Source organism: Carassius carassius, chromosome 32 (assembly GCF_963082965.1).
Source record: "Carassius carassius chromosome 32, fCarCar2.1, whole genome shotgun sequence".
Taxonomy (NCBI): domain Eukaryota; kingdom Metazoa; phylum Chordata; class Actinopteri; order Cypriniformes; family Cyprinidae; genus Carassius; species Carassius carassius.
The window spans coordinates 2100263-2119921 of record NC_081786.1 but is presented as its reverse complement, the minus strand read 5'-3'; the positions used below and the strand labels follow the sequence as shown (position 1 = coordinate 2119921).

At 33.9% G+C, this 19659-nt stretch overlaps 1 pseudogene; it reads right to left on the bottom strand.

Annotated features, from left to right (window-relative positions):
* Positions 1-12224: 12224 nt before the first annotated feature.
* Positions 12225-17044, bottom strand: LOC132113354 (2-Hydroxyacid oxidase 1-like; annotated as a pseudogene).
* Positions 17045-19659: the final 2615 nt, after the last annotated feature.

Here is a 19659-nt window from a genome sequence, read left to right as displayed (position 1 = left end):
TTACATTCTTAATAATATTAATAAGGTATGTGTGCATGTATGCACATGTGTGTGTAACTGTAAAGAAATATAAAAAGTCATAAATATAGTCATATAAATATATATAAGATATTATTGTTATTATTAGTAGTAGTATTAGTATTTTTTATATTATTTCTTCCATTGCAGAGCATGTATAAAAGTGCTCATTATTAAAGGAAAAAAATATTGTTTCTTTTTGTAGTCTTTTTTTAGCTGATCTCATCAACATTTTCACCTCCCAATCAATTCCTGATGGCTAAAATCCCATCCCACCCTACTTTTCCTCCTTTGAGTATCTTCACCTCTTCTGATTTCAACATTTTTCTCTAGGGTTTTATTTCTTTAACAATTTCCAATTTATGAACATAGCATGATGGAGACGGCTCTGTCCAAAAAATCTCAATTTCAGAGTGCCAAGAAACAAAAAACTAAGAATGTTTAACATTTTATAGTCATATCTACTTTTCGTTTCGTTCTTGAAATCAAACCCTGCCTGTCTACATATTTGTGTACCTCTCATTCTGGTGCAAAGCCAAAGACGCCCAGCTGTGCAGTTTACGTTTATTTGTGTACTATGGCTGATTCTCTCTTCCTCTGGGTTTGTTTATGTGCAATATTGCCTGAGAGCCAATGTCCACACACGTCTCAGTTTTTCCTAGCAAACGGTCCCACCCGAATTTATTTGTTGTTGCAGATACATGTTGCGTGTGTGTGTTTTCCTTCAGGGCAACAGCACGTCTGCCAAAGTCCAACTCAGGTAATGGACTATGGAACGCCAACAGGGCCAAAATTAGAACATGTCATGACATCCTTCATGAATAAACAAGACTTTTGGTGTTTTTTATAAGTATATGTACCATCGCATCCCACATGCAAATAAAGTCTAAAATAGATCAATTTCATTGGTTGCTGTTTAAATATTTTGGCCCCTTTTGCCTTCCATATGAACTCTATATAAAAGTTGTATAGTAGTGTATAGGTCATAACAAACCATTATGCCATACGCAACAGCTTTATCTACTCTGCATCACTTCCTGTTGACACTCATCCAAACCACTGTCACATCACATATAATAGCTTGTTAAGTGAACATACTTCCACATAGGGCAAAACCACAAAACAAATGCTAGATTAGTGTATGTGTCATATCAATTAAGTGTGGGAGAAGCCTTTTGAACAACCAGCGAGATAAATGAGCAGTGTGTGTTTGTCTACGAATTTTGATTTATACTGTTTCCTAAGTCAAGCATCACAATTGCTATTACTCATATTAAGGATTAGTGCAAAGAATTGTGCTATTAATTTTCTAAGCAATTGACTTTAATGGTTTGTTTTTATAAATCCCATAGACTTTTATTGAAGGAGGGACAAGAGCCATATCAAGAGACTAAAGGATATTAAAGAGTCTTAAGGGTGCACAACTCATTTACTTGACAACATGCAACATGCTACAAATCACTCCAAACACCTGAGAATCCACATAGGAACAGCTTGGAAAACACCCACAGTACTCTAAAAACAACACTATAGCAACCACCCATAACATTTTGCTATTGTAGCAGATTGCAACCACATAACAACATGTTAAAAAAATAAATAAATCTGAAAAAACCTTACAGTTACACAGTACCCTAACAACCACATAGCATAGTATGCATTGGTAGCCTCTCAAAACTCCTTTGCAACCTCATAGCAACATATTAAAAACACTCTTGATACCTAAGAAACTGTATAGAAACACCCTTCAACCACTCACATCATACAAGGATCAGAATCACCTAGAACACATTCACATTTTCATGTGATATCACATGTTGCATGACTGTATGCCATGTTTAATTGGTCGGGACCATAAATCAAAACAATATTTATGACTTCAAATTTTTTGTTGTCGAGAGTGTTTCTTATATCAGTCATGCTGATTCCAGCAGAGGAGTTCATATGATTTAAATGTGCTCGTTGTGTTCCAGTCCCAGACTCTCAGAGGGATCACAGTAAAGCATCTCTTTATGAGACACTTTAATGCCTTTCTTTAAAACTCCTCATTTTTGAGTATGACTGCCATTTATGAGTAAGCCCTATGAAACATTTCAGCTAATTAAAGCATTGCATCAAGATGATTGTTTAATAAATCCATTCTTTTCTGAACTTTGGGCTGAATGAACACATCCCACCTGCATTATGGACAGATTCTCAGCAAATGACAGACTGAGCAGATCCGCCAAACTCACAGACAGACTGGACATGAGTATGAGCTTACTTACTGCACAGTATGACCCATACAGCAAAAAAAATAATTAATAATTTTTATATAGGCTATATTTTTTATATAGATTTTTTTAATTTTTTTAATTTTTTTAATTTTTTTTTTTCTTTTTTTTTGTAGATCCATAAACTCAGTTCTCCTCAAGTACGCACAGGTGTCCCAGCAAAGGAACCAGGTGTTATTCGTCAACAATACTTGTCTTCTTTTTAAAACTAGAGCCCTTGTTTTAACATTTCATAATGCATAAACATCTTCTCATCAAATGTTTGGCACGACATCCTGTGGTTAAGTGTGGCATAAGTACGCAAATAGTAAGGCTAGTATGGTAATGTGTTATTCAGAACGCAGCCAGACCCACGAACGCAACTTTTATATTTCTGAACATCTGCACATCTGCTGGTAAATGGGAAGAAAACAGGAATGCAAATCACAGCCGAACATCTGCTGACCAAAGGCCACATCCCAGCCCAAGAAGAATAAATAGTGCTGGCCGTAATCATCAACAGATATTGATTTTAGATGGATATCGAACAGATGCAGCTGTGTCAGGCGGAGATCGCGAGACCACATACAACGCTCTTGCTTTCATGTCTTATGGATTCATGCGCTAAACGTCTGTGAATTGACAAACAAAACAGAAAGATCTGTGGGAAATGTTTCGTGAAACAACAGGCTCAGATGTTGACTCGGACTCGTTGTAGTAAAACACCACAATGACTGAAAAGATTCAAGGTTCCACAATTTGGATTTCAACAGATGTGCTCTTTTTCTCCTGGCACCCCCCCTTTCTCTGGTTTGAACGTTCCTCTTGTTCTGAAACTAAATTTACCCGAACCGAGCCCCCTCCCTCGGCCGTGGCCTGCTGTAGCGTTGCACATGAAGTTGTTATTAATTGCACGCAGCTGTGAGTTCCATATCTGAAAACATGTACTGTCATCAGGCCTGTGTGAAAATAAATGGATAATTTGGAGCAATTGTCACTGAGTGTTAAAGAGACATGGAGTGTTTTCAAAACTGCTTTCCCTGCAATCATATTTCTTCACCTGGTACGACTTAAATGGTCATTTAAAAACTCGCACATTCTAACACGTAGAGAACAAAAACAAAGAATTTAAGAGTTTCTGTCTGATGAACCAAAAACGTGGGCTGTGTTCGAAATATTGTGTTACTCGTACTATTTCAGCAGAAGCCTAGTATGTGAACTGCATGCATGGTTTGCTAAAATGTCCAGTATACAATCAATGCAATGCTCTTGAGTTTGACCTTTCATTTTTATCAACTGTAATTTGTAACATGCAACATCAAGTGGCAACGATGTGGCATGATAGCAGCTGACAAAAAAAGAATATCTGTTTTAAGAATATTTGGCTAATATTTTCATTAAGTTATGAAAAAGTTACTTATGTATGTTTTCTGCATGTTCAAAATTTTTTTTTTTTTTTTTTTTTTTGGATGAGATTTAAAATTTAGAATTAATTTAGAATTTTGCAAACATTATGGAAATGTTGTTTTTTAATGTTCTCTGAACATTCTGAAACAAATACATTTAAGTAGATGAACGTTCAACTAAAACATTTCAGAAATGAAACGTTCCATGAATTATGTATAAATTTTGTTTAAAAAATATTATTAAAGACCGGGTAACTCCCCAGCTAACACAAATATGTTCTAAGAATTTTTTTTTTTTTATTAAAAACTTTAATTTTTGCAACTATGTTTTGAGAACATTTTAAAGACCAGACAACTCCCCAAATCAAAAAATATATATATATATTCTAAGAACTTTTTACTAATGTTTCTTTAAATTATGAAAACATAAAAAAAAACAAGCTTTCTAAATGTTCATAACTTTGAGATAACCTTGCCAGAATGCTCCTTGTTAGCTGGGATACTGTTTGCATTACATTTGCATTTATGCATTTTGTAGATGCTTTTCTCCAAAGCGACTTGCATTGCATTCAAGGTACATCAGTTCATGCACTCCATGGGAATCGAACCAATGACCTTGTCATTTTTTTTTTTTTAGCTACAGAATTGCATAATACACAGTTGCATACTATTATGCATAGTATAAAAATAAAATAAAAATGAGTATGTAGTATACAGTGAGTTAGTATTCCCTTCTGAATGCAGCCCGAGCGGTGAAACACGTGGGAAGGCTTCAGAAGCAGAGCCGCCCCTAAATGTATGAAATCACAGCGTGCACTGTTTGTTTTTCTTATTCCCTTTTTAATTTCTCCTGATAGATGCCCTATGTGTCGAGACCATCTTGTCGGCCGTGCGTTAGTGTCAGTCCAAAGTTGTTTTAGTGACCCTGAGTGTTAGTTTGAGATCAGTTCTGGTGGGTTAACAATCCTGCCTGATCCCCGGGCAGATGACTACTGTGGGAAGTATGATGGAGTAATTACTTGCACATTGATATGGTTTTCCAGGCCATTACATTCTGTGCCACAGGAAGGAACTGCCTTGTTCTGTTTGCCGTATCGCCCATGCCAGATCTTTTAACTCAACTGATTTTCCATCAACAGTTGGGCTTGAAAGAGCAATAAAAGAGTTAATCAGATGCATTTGTTGACATTTAATGAGGGTATAACTCCACAATCTGCACGTCAGGTTTGTTTCTCTTGTGTTTAATGCAGATTTGTTTAATCCCACAGCACAGTATTAAATTCAGAGTGCATTAATCGCATCCTGCAAAGATGTTTTCTGAACAATGAGGAAAAGATGTTTGTCTTGATGCAGAACAGTTGTTTTAAATAATAATGTGCTTGTCTTTACAAGGGAAACCCAATAATTAGACAGACGTTTTTTTCACAGATGAGAAGCTAAACATTGCCCTCTCCTGGATATATGACTGGAATCTCGTGCTTGATGAACCAGTCAGATTTTTAGGCTCTATGTAGGTGGCATTTAAGGCATCATTTGAGTGAAGCGTGTTCCAAACGTTAGGCTTCACAACTGTACTGTCTTCTAGGATATCTTCATTTGGCCACAGTTTTTATGGATTACATGGTTACATATTATTTACGCAATGGCAGTAAATTATTCATAATTTATTGATTCTCTCTAGTTCTTTTTTCCTCTTTTAAATTTTGCCTCCATGTCACACCATTCAGCTTTGACTATATTCAAAGACAGTCAGAAAGAAAGAAAGATAATATTTCAAGGAATCTTTTTTCAATATGGTATGTTAAAACTAATTTTGTAAAAAGTAATCTAAAAGTAATCTAAAAAGTAGGGATGGGCGATACCAAATATTTTGTTTTCGATACAATGCCGATACTTTTAACGGCCAGTATCGATAACGATACGATACTTCTAAACTGGACTTTTAGATTATGAAATTTGATTAATTATTATGAGTACAATTGGTAATAATACCTACTTAACTTTATAATTGAAATGCATTTTAACTTATTAGGTTATGTTTTTGTTTACACATGGTTAAAATATGTTTACTGTTGCGGTAAATCTACAAATACTATAGTTAAACTATGTTCACTTTACCACGGTTCATTGTCATAAGGGACTGCCAGTAATAGGCATGCATAAAATGCAACCTTTTTATTCGGAGAGTGTATGAGTTATATTAACAATACAGAATAGAACATGAGGAATATGAACTTTTTACATTTACATTTAAATAAATGTACTGCACAAACTAGGGTACAATTTCAATAGGTTTATTGTGAAATTACTCAAACATATAGCTTAAGTTTTTTCTGCATTGTTCTGGGCTGCCTTTTCCAAAATCATAAATGCTCTATTATAGGCTACTCTTGGGAAACGCAGCTCTATTTAAATTTTAAATGAACTGTCAGAAGTAAGTGAACGCTCTCTGTAATTGATTGATTCTGCCTTGCAACATTTGTGTGTGTTTAGATGAGCAGGAAAATCCCTTCCACACAATTATTTTCTAACATAGGTTACTCATCCAATTTAAGGCATATTGTAATTTTTTATTTGAGTATCGATACTTTCGATACTCGCATCGATATATCGATACTTCAGGATCGATTCGCCCATCCCTACTGAAAAGTAGTCAGAAAATGTTACCTAAAATGAGTAATCTAGATTACTTTACTAACTACAGTTTTCATCACGTAATCTTGTAAAATTTTAAGTAATCAACCCAGCACAGGCCAAAGCATTTCTAATGGAGAAGCAAATCACACAATGCTTCGAAACAATCTCAGTCAAAGTAGTTTAGAATTATTTGTTTTTTATGTGTATGTGCTGTATATTTTTATGTATATTAGACTGTTTTGATCGGCATCTCAGAATAAAATAGATACTTTTGAGAGGTTTATTGCCTATACCTCTATTGTTCAAACAATATCTCATTTGCTTTTTGAATAGAACATCCTAGCAATGCCCTGAGAATGCACAGAAAGCTCTAGCATCACTGAGGCAAGTTCTGCATTGGCAGGCATCCAAAACATAATTTCCTATAGTCACTTTACTCATGATTTATGTTCTCTAATAGCAAAGAGGAATGAAATCATTTGTGAAAACTCATGAGAATTAAGCAATCTTTTCTTCTGTCCTCAGAGAAGAGCTGGGCTGCGGTCCAGGAGAGCGAGTCTCAGTCTAGACACACAGGTGTAGATCCCTGCTGTGTCACAGCGAGTGGAGCTTCAGCGGGACACACCCTGTCCCACACTGACTTTAGCACGCACAAACCCAAGCTAAAGCTGCGCCAGACACTGTATTTCAGAAACAGACACACGTTTGCCTGCCAGATCACCGCTCCACAAACCCAAATACACTACAGCTGAGATAGACACAGCACTGAGGCCTTATTTCACAAGCGCAAACGATTGTGAAGTTTAATACTTACAATTAGAGGTTTGTTCGTAACCACTAAATCTGATGATTTACCACTAAATATGAAATTTAAATATTTATATTTATACTTCATAGAATAATCTGGGTGAAACATGTCACATTATTATTAGTGACCTTGGACCACGAAAGCAGTCATAAGTCACAATTATATTTGTAGCAATAGCCAAAAATATATGGTATGGGTCAAAATTATAGATTTTTCTTTTATGCCAAAAATCTCGACCAATTATTCCCTGATCCTAAGGGAAACCATACATCAATGGAAAGATTATTTATTCAGGTTTCAGATGACGTACAAATCTTAGTTTCGGATAAATTGACAAATATGACTGGTTTTGTGCTCCAGGGACACATTTATCTACGTTTTTTCATTTTGTTTATGTAGTTTAAGATTCTAAATAAAATATGAGCTGATATCACTTACGGTTTATTCATCACACAATACTAATATTATTATTAATTCTGTACCAGGATTCATTAATATTTTGAGTTAGCTTTTATTTTTGTATTTTCAGTTTTTATTTTAATAATACATTTAGCAATTTTATGTAAATTTTTTATATATATAAAAAATCATGTTTTTATTTCTTTTTTTAATTTTTTTATTTATTTTTACATTTAGTGATTTTAGTACTACAACCATATTTTCAGTTAAATTTCAATGTTTAACTTTTATATTTACAGTATATGATTATATTTTTACATTATTATTGTAGTTTAACTTATTTTAATATTTGACAGTGTTACATTATTTTTTATTTTAATATTTTTTATTATTTTGATATTTTATAATATTTTATATTTCATCTTATATTTACATTTTAATTATTTTAATATAAATCATTTTATTTCAGAATTTAAAACAAAACCTTTTAATAGTTTTAGTGAACAATAACAACACTGCACTGGAGATGTAAGATCAGGTTGAGTGAATTGCATTATGGGATGCATTATCTCACACACAGCATGCTTTGGATGTATAATGCACATTTTTACATATGTAATAATTCATCTAGACATCATCTATTCCCACAGTACTGTTGTAAAAATAGTCGTACTGTAGTATGCCACTCTGAGTATCTGCATGCAGGGCTGGTGACATGAGAGGAGAACGCTCTTTCTCTCTCCATGAGCCACTTTTGTTTTCTTCTCTTTGGTTTGTGTGTTTGAACAAGTGCCCTCATCTGGTCAGACAAAAGTGCCTTGTTAAGCAAAACCTCTGCTAACTTTTATGGGTGATGCGGTCTTGGTGCTATTTGCAAACGCTCAAACAAATTAGAATAACAGCTGTGTGATGCGGGCGCTTTTCGCTCAGATTCTTCATGGCCACACAGTGTTTCTAAATGATATCCTTCAATGCAGCTCTTTTTCTGCGGCCTGCAGACGAGGTTATATTGAGATAACTGGTGACCTGCTGCATCAGCACTAGTGATATGACGGCTGGAGATCAATAAGCATAATGTATAAATGTTTGAAACATTCATAAATCAAGATACAAGTGTGTGACATGTAAAAATACTTAAGATATTAAGTCTTGTTTCCAAAAATGAAATTTTTATATATTTTCCATAAAACAATACTTAATATCTTAAGCAGTTTTACTTGTCAAGTAAATTTGTCACGACAGAAGAATGTTCAGATGTTTGCTTTGAAAAACAAGTACAAAAATGCTGAAGATGAAATGCCTTTATTGCAAATTTCAGCATGCATTAATGAAAATGTATTTGGATGTTTAAGCCACATTTAAAAAAAATATTTAATATCATTGCATTTAATAACAAAGCATCTAAGTAAGATGCAAAAATGGCATCATTTTGGGTGCACACATCACACTTAAAAATGTATAAATAACATTGCACTGGATAACAAAGCAGCAAAGCAAGAGATTGCATCATTTGCATGCATATGCAATTGATTAAAAATAATTTAACTAATGCAAAAAACATTTGGAGCCACTGTACGTTTATCATCTAAGTATCTAGGTTGCACGCAAACAATGCAAAACCTCTCATAAAGTGTAAGATCTGTTTGATTTCAGCAGTAGCTCACTTCCCCTTTCTGGCCCCTGCACACAAGTAGGCAGCTCAAACAAAGTGTTTGGTGCTAATGAACAGACCCGGACAAAGTTTGTTTTCCTGTGGAGAGTCAATGCATATAATGGCTTCATTCAGGTCCTGTGGTTCAGCCATGGAAAGAGCTAGTAAAGAAGTCCCATGCCTTGTGTGTGACCTTTCTGAACCTCTCACAAACCTGTTTGCCTTTCGGGCCCCGTGGAGGGAGAATGCATATTCATGAGAAACTTGCTGCAGTGAACCCTTTCACAGTACTGTAAGCAAGAAGAGAAATTCTAATGACAAGTACAATATGGGGAAATTTTTTTTTCTTTCTTTTTTTTTTTTTTTGGTTTTCATGTGCATGCAAGAAAAAGTGCTCTAACATAAATCATAAAGTAATTATGTATGGTTGTTTCTTTTAGTGGAAATATATTACTGCGTGACAAATGCTCTGGCATTAATTTTGTGGTTAGAGCACTCAGAAATCACATTTTTATTACCGTTTGTATCTTTGTGTGGAAAACAGCTGCAACATGACACTGAGTTAACAATGGCATTGTTACTCATTGTCTCTGTTACAAATTCAGTCTTTAATAATAGTTTTAATAATAATTAGGTTTTCTTTTATAGAAGCATTTTTCCACCACAGGATAAAAAAAAAAAAATAATAAAAAAGGTTATTATGAGGTAAAAGGTTAAGTTTTTTTTCCCTCACAATTGTGAAAATACAGATTAAAAGGTTTTTTTTTTTTTTTTCACCATGGAATTTTTTTCTTTTTTTGACTGTGACTGTGACTTCTTTTTTCACAATTTAGATTTTCTCACAATTTAGATTTTCTGTGTCACAATTCAGACTTTCTTCTCAGAATTGCAAGTTTATATTTAAAAATTCTGAATTTAAATCTCACACATCTAAATATTTATTTATTTAATCCTGTTGTGGAAATGGGCTTCCTTATTTAATATTTAATATTATCCATTTTAATTTTAGTTAATGTTCTATTAATTTTGTTTTGTGTTTTTGTCATTTTTATTAGTTTTCTTTTTTTTAAGCTTATGTATGTGTATATATATATATTTTAATCCAGTCATGAAAATGAGCTTCTATATTCTTTATAATATATAATTATAATAAATTAAGGTTTTTCTATATTTTATTTCAAGCAAAAATATATATATATATTTTTAAGGTTTTAGTTAAAGTTGTATTTTTTAGTATGATAACCCTGGTTCATGTTTAGGTGTAATATGTCTTTAAATATCCTCTTCGTTTTGTTCCCAGTGTCCGGACAGTGAAGAAAACTGGAAGAGTCACAAAACTGGTTTGGGTTGCTAAAGATTGCCTGCTTCCAGTAAACAGGGAGGATTACTGCTGTCAGGCACTGTACGTCTGTACAAACCACACGCTTTTGATGCATTTATTCAAACTTTTACACGAATGACTTACACAAATGTTTTATTCATGATGCTAAATCTGTCATGCCCAAATCCTCTGGGTTCATTTGAATTACACAAGTCTCTCCAGTCACTGGCACACATGAAATCTCCCAGCATGCAACAGTTCTGCTCTTCAGATCCTTGAAATGAGTTCAGATCTTTTTAGAAGGGATCTGTTGACTTTCTTCAGTGAGCGACAGCCTGCCAGAAGACAACATACAGAATAAATAAATAAATACAGAACAATATCACTAGTTAATCTGGATTTATGTCACTTTTTAATATTTTATTATTATATAAAATATATTTTTGTTATAAAATAAATAATTTTGTTTTATTTTAAATCAATTCAAATAACTAACATTTTTATTTTTTATTTTATTTTATTTTATTTTATTTTATTTTATTTTATTTTATTTTATTTTATTTTATTTTATTTTATTTTATTTTATTTTATTTTATTTTATTTTATTTTATTCAAGCTCAAACCTAAGCGAGACTACCTAAGCGCCAATCAGTGTATTCTGAATTTATGTAACTTTATATATATATATATGGTATTTTATGTAGTTTCTAATATTATTGTAAATAAATACCTTTGCATAAATTCAAATATTAACAAATATTGAATGAATTTATATATTTATTTGAACTACCTGTAAGCACCAGTACAATTTCCTGTCAGGTCCAATGTAAGGTGAAGCTCCTCACACAGTTTTTGGAGATTTTTAGCATCATTACTCTTCAGATATGACTAATTACATTAGTTTCAAAGTCACATGTTCTTTCATAAATATGCTGATTTGCTGCTCAATAAACATTTCTGATTATTATCAATGTAACAAACACAATCAAAACAGTTATGCTGCTTCATATTTTTGTTAAAACTATGATAAACAACCATTCAAAACATGCATTAAATTGCTCAACAGTGACCGTAAATTCATGTATAAAAGATTTCTGCTGTTTATTCATCAAAGAATCATGAAAAAAAGGCTTACACTTGTCACATTGTTTCTGTTTCTCAATGTTTATTGAGCAGCTAATCAGCATATTACAATATTACAATGATGCTGAAAATTCAGCTGCGCATCACAGAAATAAATGACATTTTAACAGATATTGACATGAAAAAAGCTGTTTTAAAAGGTAAACATATTTCACAATATTACTGTTTTTACTGTATTTTTTATCAAATAATGCAGACTTGGTGAGCAGAAAAGGCTTCTTTCAAAAACATAAAAAATATTAATTATTCCAAACCTATGTTTTTTCAGTATCAAAACTTTGTCTTAGGTTTCTTGATTTACAGTATATTGTATCACCAAAACTGGTTATCACAGAAAGTTCTAGAAGGATAGAGTTTCAATAAATCATCATCAGCACTAATTATAGATCATAAGATAAAACGCAAGTGTTGGAAGACATCTCCGTATCTATATTCAGAACGCTCTTCACACTCCGTTTTGGAGATCACTGTGCACTCATAAAACTTGAGGTTGCATCAAACCTTTGTTTGGCGTCCCCTTCGGTAAACCAGGGACCATATTTCACAGTATCAAAGATGCAATTCACAGGCCGCAGAGGATTGTTTTGCAAAGAGGACTTGTGGGTTGGAGGTCTCTGGAGAACAATAATGCCTCATTTCTTCAACAGACACTTACGGTGGCTGGAGCTCCATCAAGCTGTCTTGCTCCGTGGTTTGACACAAGTATTCCATCCACCCCATACTTCAGAGCTTCTTTGGCATCTTCGGCTAAAACGGCGAGATTCACCATGAGCCGAACATTACTTACTGCAGTTCTTCTGAAGCAGTTTTGCCTTTTCTAATTCTACAATTTGGAGCCAAAATCTTTTGCACGGAGGAAACTATGTAACATTGCAATTATGGCATGCAAAGCTGTCTTTATCTGGATTTAAATGAAGAGTTCATGCAAAAATGACAATTTGCTGATAATGTGCTCACCCTCAGGCCATCCAAGATGTAGATGATTTTGTTTCTTGGTGAAAAGTAGCATTGCATTACTTTCTCAGCAATGCATGCTAGGCAGTGAATGGGTGCCGTCAGAATGAGAGTCCAAACAGCTGATAAAAACATCACAATAATCCACAGAACTCCAGTCCATCAGTTAACATCTGGAGAAGACAAAAGCCGCATGTTTGTAAGAAACAATTCCTTAATTAAGACATTTTTGACTTCAAACTATTGCTTTTGACTAAAATCCAACATCCTAGAGTCCATAATTCAAAATAACGCTTCCTTCAGTGAAAAAGTCAATCAATCTCTTGTTGTCTCCCACATCAAAATCCAGCTACATGTTTGTTTAGAGCTGTTTTGGCTTGTAAACGCTGCTTGATCCACAGATTTCTCTCCTGATTCAGATGAGTCATCTTTTCCCACTGGAAGAAGCGCTATGATGGATTATGGCAACGATATTTTACAATATATTATATATTGTAACATATCGTATCGTATCGTAAATATCGATATTTTATTTTATTTTCTTACAAACACACAGCTTTTGGCTTCTCAAGATACTAACTGAACTGGAGTGGTGTGGATTACTTGTGGATTGTTGTGATGTTTTTATCAGCTCTTTGGACTCTCATTCTGACAGCACCCATTCACTGCAGAGCATCCATTGACGAGACACTGATGCAATGCTACATTTCTCCAAATCTGATCAAGAAACTAACTCATCTACATCTTGGGTGACCTGAGGGTAAATAAACTGTAAGCTGATTCAAATTTTTTGGGTGAACTATTCCTTTAAAACCTTTATTCCAAGCATTTCTGTTGCTATTGCACCTACTCATTTAGGAAACTATTGCTCAAAAATAGCATCATGATGTAAATTTTTGAACAGGAAAGCAACTTCAGAAAAGGTGAAAAATTAGCTTGACAAAGTGTAATTTAATTTCTCAAAGTCTGATCTGTTCGGAAAAGTCCCGAAAATGATTAAATGGTGTTTTTTCCTTTCAGCCGAGGCCAACAGGAAAGGATGCACTTTTCAAGAAGAATTATGTTCCACACATGAGCTAAAATAACTAATGGCCTTCCCCATTTTCTCCCCCTCAACATACATTTCTGAGTTTGTCAGGGAACACATTTAAATCCTTTGGTCTGCGCTGAAATGAAAAGATTGTGTGTGTGTGTGTGTGTGTGTGTGAGAGAGAGAGTTGTGGCTCTTTATTTACAGAATGTGCCATTACCAGAGCCAAAGAGAAGATAAAAGTTTATCTGAAGACACAATAACAGCAGTAAAGCTTCTAGACGTTTCTGAGATAACCTCAGTGCTCACAGACTGACTGATTTTTCCTCCCTGGAGAAAAATGACACATTATCTTTAATTAGCGGCCCCTCGCTGACAGACGGGGTCGGCCGGCTGCTTTGTTTTGATTAGATTATGCAAATGGGCCGTTCTGTATCAGTGAGGGTGAGCATTCCACACTCTTAAACATAAAGGTTCCATTTAGAACCAAAGAGTCAGAACTTTAATCCGGTTGTTCATTAGGAAAAAATGTTTACTGTTCCATTAATTAATAATCTGATCTAAAACAAACCTATAATGCAACATCAAGAATGTTACTAATCTCCATAAGACCTTTATTTTTAAGGTTGTAGGCAAGAAAAGACATTACGTACAGACTTAATGAAAGTGGACTTTCATGGCTTTATTTCATGTCTATTGGCTTTGAGGTCAGCTAGTGTACTAGTGAAAGTTTTCAAAACATGCATGTATTTGGCCACTTTTTGCAAGCAGAACAGGTTTGTCCTTCAGTGCCTAAGATATCCCACAGTCCTATGCGTGCCGTTTTTTGGAAAGAATCAAAATTATGTCTGATGGAATTGTTTAAAGCTGTAAATGTATTACACATTTTAAATTCAACTTATTTATTTTTTTACTTTTATTTTATTTATGTTGTTTTTAATATTTTTTATTTATTTCATATTGTTTTTTATTTTATATTTGTTATATTTTCACTTTATTTTATTTTCATTTCATTGTATTTTCTATTTTATTTTATTCATATTATAGGTGATCATGTTTACTTTATTGTACATACTTTATTATAAATTTGTCTATTTTTCCACCTTTATCTAACTTTATAAAGTGACCTTGGGTTTTGGAAATGCAAACAAATTTTATTTTATTTATTTATTTATTTATTTATTTTTTTTTTTTTTTTAACACAGACACTAAATCTTGTTTGATTGTCACAGATGATGTGAGTGCAACATTTTTATATTTTTAAAATACATTTAAATTAATTTAAATACTTTAATAAAAAAACAAAATAAAATAAAAAATATTTTATTGCATTGCATTGCCACTAAATCTTTGTTTGGGTATCTCTGATGTTATGGCGCATTTGAAGCCTGTCTGAATCCTGTGAAGTCACAGTTTTGGACACAAGCACACATGACATGACAGCTCCTCAAATCCCCAAACACTGCAGGATGGCTCACCTGTCTAAAGTGGAAAAAAGTGACATGAGATACAGCCAAGTATGGTGGCCCATACTCAGAATTCGTGCTCTGCATTTAACCCATCCAAAGTGCACACACACAGCAGTGAACACACACACACAATGTGAACACACACACAGAGCAGTGGGCAGCCATTTATGCCCGAGACTTGAACCCACAACCCTAGGGTTAGGAGTCATACTCTCTAACAACTAGGCCACGACTTCCCCTTTCCCCTTTGTCAAAACCTGTTTGACCACCACAGGCAGCGAGGTCATCCCACTTCATCCTGGCATCTATGGCCTGAGTTACATACACCGCCAGGCCGCTGTCCTCCCCGTAAACCCTCTTTTGAGGAGAAGGCTAAATCAGAGGTCTCGAAATTAGCCATTCTGGAAAAAAAAAATCAAGATTGCAAAATGGAATTAGTCCTGTGAGTGTTGTTTTTGTTCAGCGTATGAAAACTGAGTCGGGGTTTTATCCAAACAGCAGAGCTCACGCTCAATGGCACCTTGTTGCCACTGCTGCACTTTGATTTGTGCGGCCGAGAGAAAGTCTCCGGGAGGGTTGAGATGAAGTTCATGTGGTGTCACCGCTGATGGAAACGGAGGCAGTTGTGCTGAAATATACGATGGGACGTGATGCTTTTTTGGATTTCTAATTGCCGTAATTCACCTCATGGGATCCGGAGCAGGAAGGCTTTACTTTCATAAGGGCATTTTTATAGTGGGCCACTGTTGGCATATCTGTAGAACTGCTGATATCTGAATGTTTCCCCACATAAAAAGCATAATGTAGCGAGTGTTGATGGAGCTGAAGCGGCGAGTATGAATCCCCACGAGCGGCGTGATCTACTGTACGAAAGAGATTTGTTTCCATAAATGCATAATGCTCTTCAGTGAGCGCTTCGGTTTTCAAGGACTGACAAATCTGTAAAATAATCTGTCCATGAGGGAGAGAAAACTGAGGCCCTGTTTATTAAGAAACCTCACGAGAATTGTAAAAGGATAAACTATACAGATCATTTTTTCTGTATAGTTTTTGTGAGGTTTCTTTATCATGAATTAAATCCATACTGTAATGTTTACAATGCAGCATCTGTTTGACTAGAAATATGTTAATGAATTTGGTGCTTTATTGTAGATATTGCATTGTTTTATGTTGTTATAGTATTAAAATTAAGTTGGTAGAACATTTATATGCAGTTGCTAAGGTGTTCTGAATGAATAAGGTTATTCATAAGGGGTGGTTTTCAGTGCTAAGGTGTAAAATTGGAAAATATAATTATAGATCTGACCATATAATTATGAATCTTTGGTGCAAAAGTCATAGAAGACTTCCAGAGCGGCAGGAACGGTGACAGTGTGACAATATAATGACAATATAATGAAATCAGCATATAATCAGACCACTCTGTGTATATTCTGATCTCAGATCAGATTAATAATTCACAGTGTGGATGTGAGTTCACAAACGCAGCCAGCGATGTCTGTAAAGCATGCACACACACACACACACACATCACGTTTGGTTGTCTCAGCGCTTACCTCAAATGAGAGGGCAGCTTAAATCGGTTGTGCACGTCATCACGTCGCCTGCCAAGATAAGGTGTGTCCACTCCACTGTGACAAAGATACCCTTATACCCGGCCTCCTCGGCCCTCCTGACCAGACACTGAGTCAGCGCTCTGTCTTTATACTGTATATGTACGGCTCCAATGCTTCCTCTATGGTGGAGGTGGCCCATGAGCTCAGCATCATCCCCGTGTCACAGGACAGGCTGGCTGCGGATGGGAAGACACCAGAGACATCACAACAGCAGGGAGATTGTGTTAAGAGCACTGAATGGTCTTGGGTGTGAACCATCAAACAGGGCTGATCTGTTAACTATGCTATCTAAAGTTTATGGGATCTGCTTTGAGATAATAGATCCCTCACAAAGTGCCATGCTAACAACTTTCTGCCTCAACACTAGAATAAAACTGGTCATTTGATATTCACTACTACTGACAGTTGTACAACTTCCATTTCAGCTACAAAAGGAAAAAATTAAGTGATATATGACATCATTTGAAAATGTGAGATAAAAAAATCACGTTTTGGAATCAAAATGATTTAATATGTCATAATTTAGATTTTTCAATCTAATAATTTAGACATTTATCTCACTATAACTTTTTGTCATTATTTAAACTATTAATCTCATAACTGACTCGGCCTTTCTTAATTTCGGCTTTCTCATAATTATGCATTTTGTCTTCATTTGGACTTTTTATCTCATAATCATGACTGATATGATCTCAACTTTATATCTCAATTGACTTGGTATGTTATTATTTCAACCTTTTATCTCATAATTCTGAATCCGTATGTTTAACTTTTATCTCATTTTTATCTCTTTTATTTCATAATTATGACTTGGAGTGATAGAAATCCGACCTCTTATCTCATGACTTTTTGTCTTAACTTGGACTTTTCTATGTAATAATTACAAGCATTATCTATTTTTTATTTCTCTTCTATTTTTCTACTTTATATGTCATAATTTTATGTCAATATTTTATCTCATAATCTTGACTTTGTCTTTTTGTCATATGTATGACTTTTTGACTTCTCATTTTTTATTTCATGATTATGACTTTGTGTCATACGTGTCATAATTCTACTTTTTTATCTCATAATTGACAATGGCATCATTTCAGCTTTTATTTATGACTTATGTAATCATTTTGACTTTTTATTTTCTGATTGTGACTATGTCATAATTTTAACTTTAATCTTATAATTATTTATGTAATAATTTATTTCTCATGTGGCAGAAATGGACTTCCATACTATAGCCACACTGCAACTATAGTATTAGCTCACACTATGGTAGCCATGATCCATTTTTAAGAGTAATTTGAGTGTGATTGGGAGCAGGAGAGACTGTAGTATGTAGGAAAGACTAATGGTGTCACCATGTGGTCAGTTATAGTAATTGCATAAACTGTGAAGTTTGTAGCTCCAGAATCACAACTCCTATTTCAAGAATAACAACGTTATATATGCAACCTGGGCTAGTTGTCACAATTATAATTTTATTATTATTTTTAATTATAAAGAATGGGTGGGTTTATTTATACATTTATTATAGTAAAAAAGAAAAAAGAAAAAAAAAAGAAAAATTATATATATATATATATATATAATAGACACAAACCTTATAACCTGTTGATAAATGAAATACAGTCTAAAGTTAATTGTTATTTTCTTTAAAAAAAAAATGATAATAATAATTATGTATATTTTGATGGTCATGGCTCATAAATTTGCAAAGTATGGATTCTATAAAATAATAATAATAATAAAATAAATCAACATTTGCATTTGTGAAGGAATTTTCAGCCAAATATATTCAATAAAACAATTAAGAATTGCAATTGCAACTTGCTATTGACTGTGGAAACCATATTTATTAATGAAAGGTGTATGTTTCTGTTTTCCTGTAGCGTATGACTTCACGCGGATGGTCACTTGATTTTGTGTTAATATTTGCGTTGATTTCGTGACTCACTGAGTCGTCTGACCGCAGCTCACTTAACTTTCTCAACGCGTGTCTGTAACCTGGACGAACGTCTTGTTTGCACATTTTATAAATATGCATATATGACTAATATATATATATATATATATATATATATATATATGTTTGAGTAATAGAGTGGCATTCTTCATCTGCTGACACTGCTGTAAGGCCGTGTTTAGGTCTCTAGGGTCCGTCTGCCCACCCACACAAACGCTCCAGGCCAAGATAAACACACATGATTATAACTGACCCCACACAACCCAGAGAGACTGTCTAAAATTAGGCCAAAACATTCAGAAGAATGTAATTCTTGTCAACGTTGTAATAGACTGACTCAAACTATTACAGACTGACTCGTGCGGTTTACTTCATAACTTAAAAGCTATTTGCCAGCATTTGCTGTTTGCCGTTTTATTTTTAACATTATTTCATTTTTCTTACAGAATTTTTGTATATACAGAAGCTTGATGATTCTGAATAGGGTTTATAAACTATTATATGTTATATTTAAAAAGGTGTTCTTCGCAAATCTCTAAATAAATCTGATTAAACAAAATATTTTCATTGTGAGTACATTCCCTCATATTGCGTGACAACATGCCCCATTGTATGTGTTCAATTAAAAGTGTGTGTGTGTGTGTGTGTGTAATAACAGTAAAACTATAGATTTTTTTTCTGGCAAAAAAAAGAAAAAGTAATGCTTTGGGAAAAATCCAAATTATGAGATACAAAATAGAAATTATGTGATTAAAAAGTCGCATTTGTGACACAAAGTCAACATAATGACAAGTTAAAATATTTTAGAATTTTATAAGTGTCATGATTATGACTTTTTATGTGATACAGTAACTCTGACTTATCTCATGTTTAACTTATCTCATGACTTAGTATTTCATAATTTCAACTTTATCTCATAATTACAGTATGACTTACTATGTCATAATTTTGACTTTTTATGTCATTAATTTGCCTTTTTACATCATACTGTAGTTTCA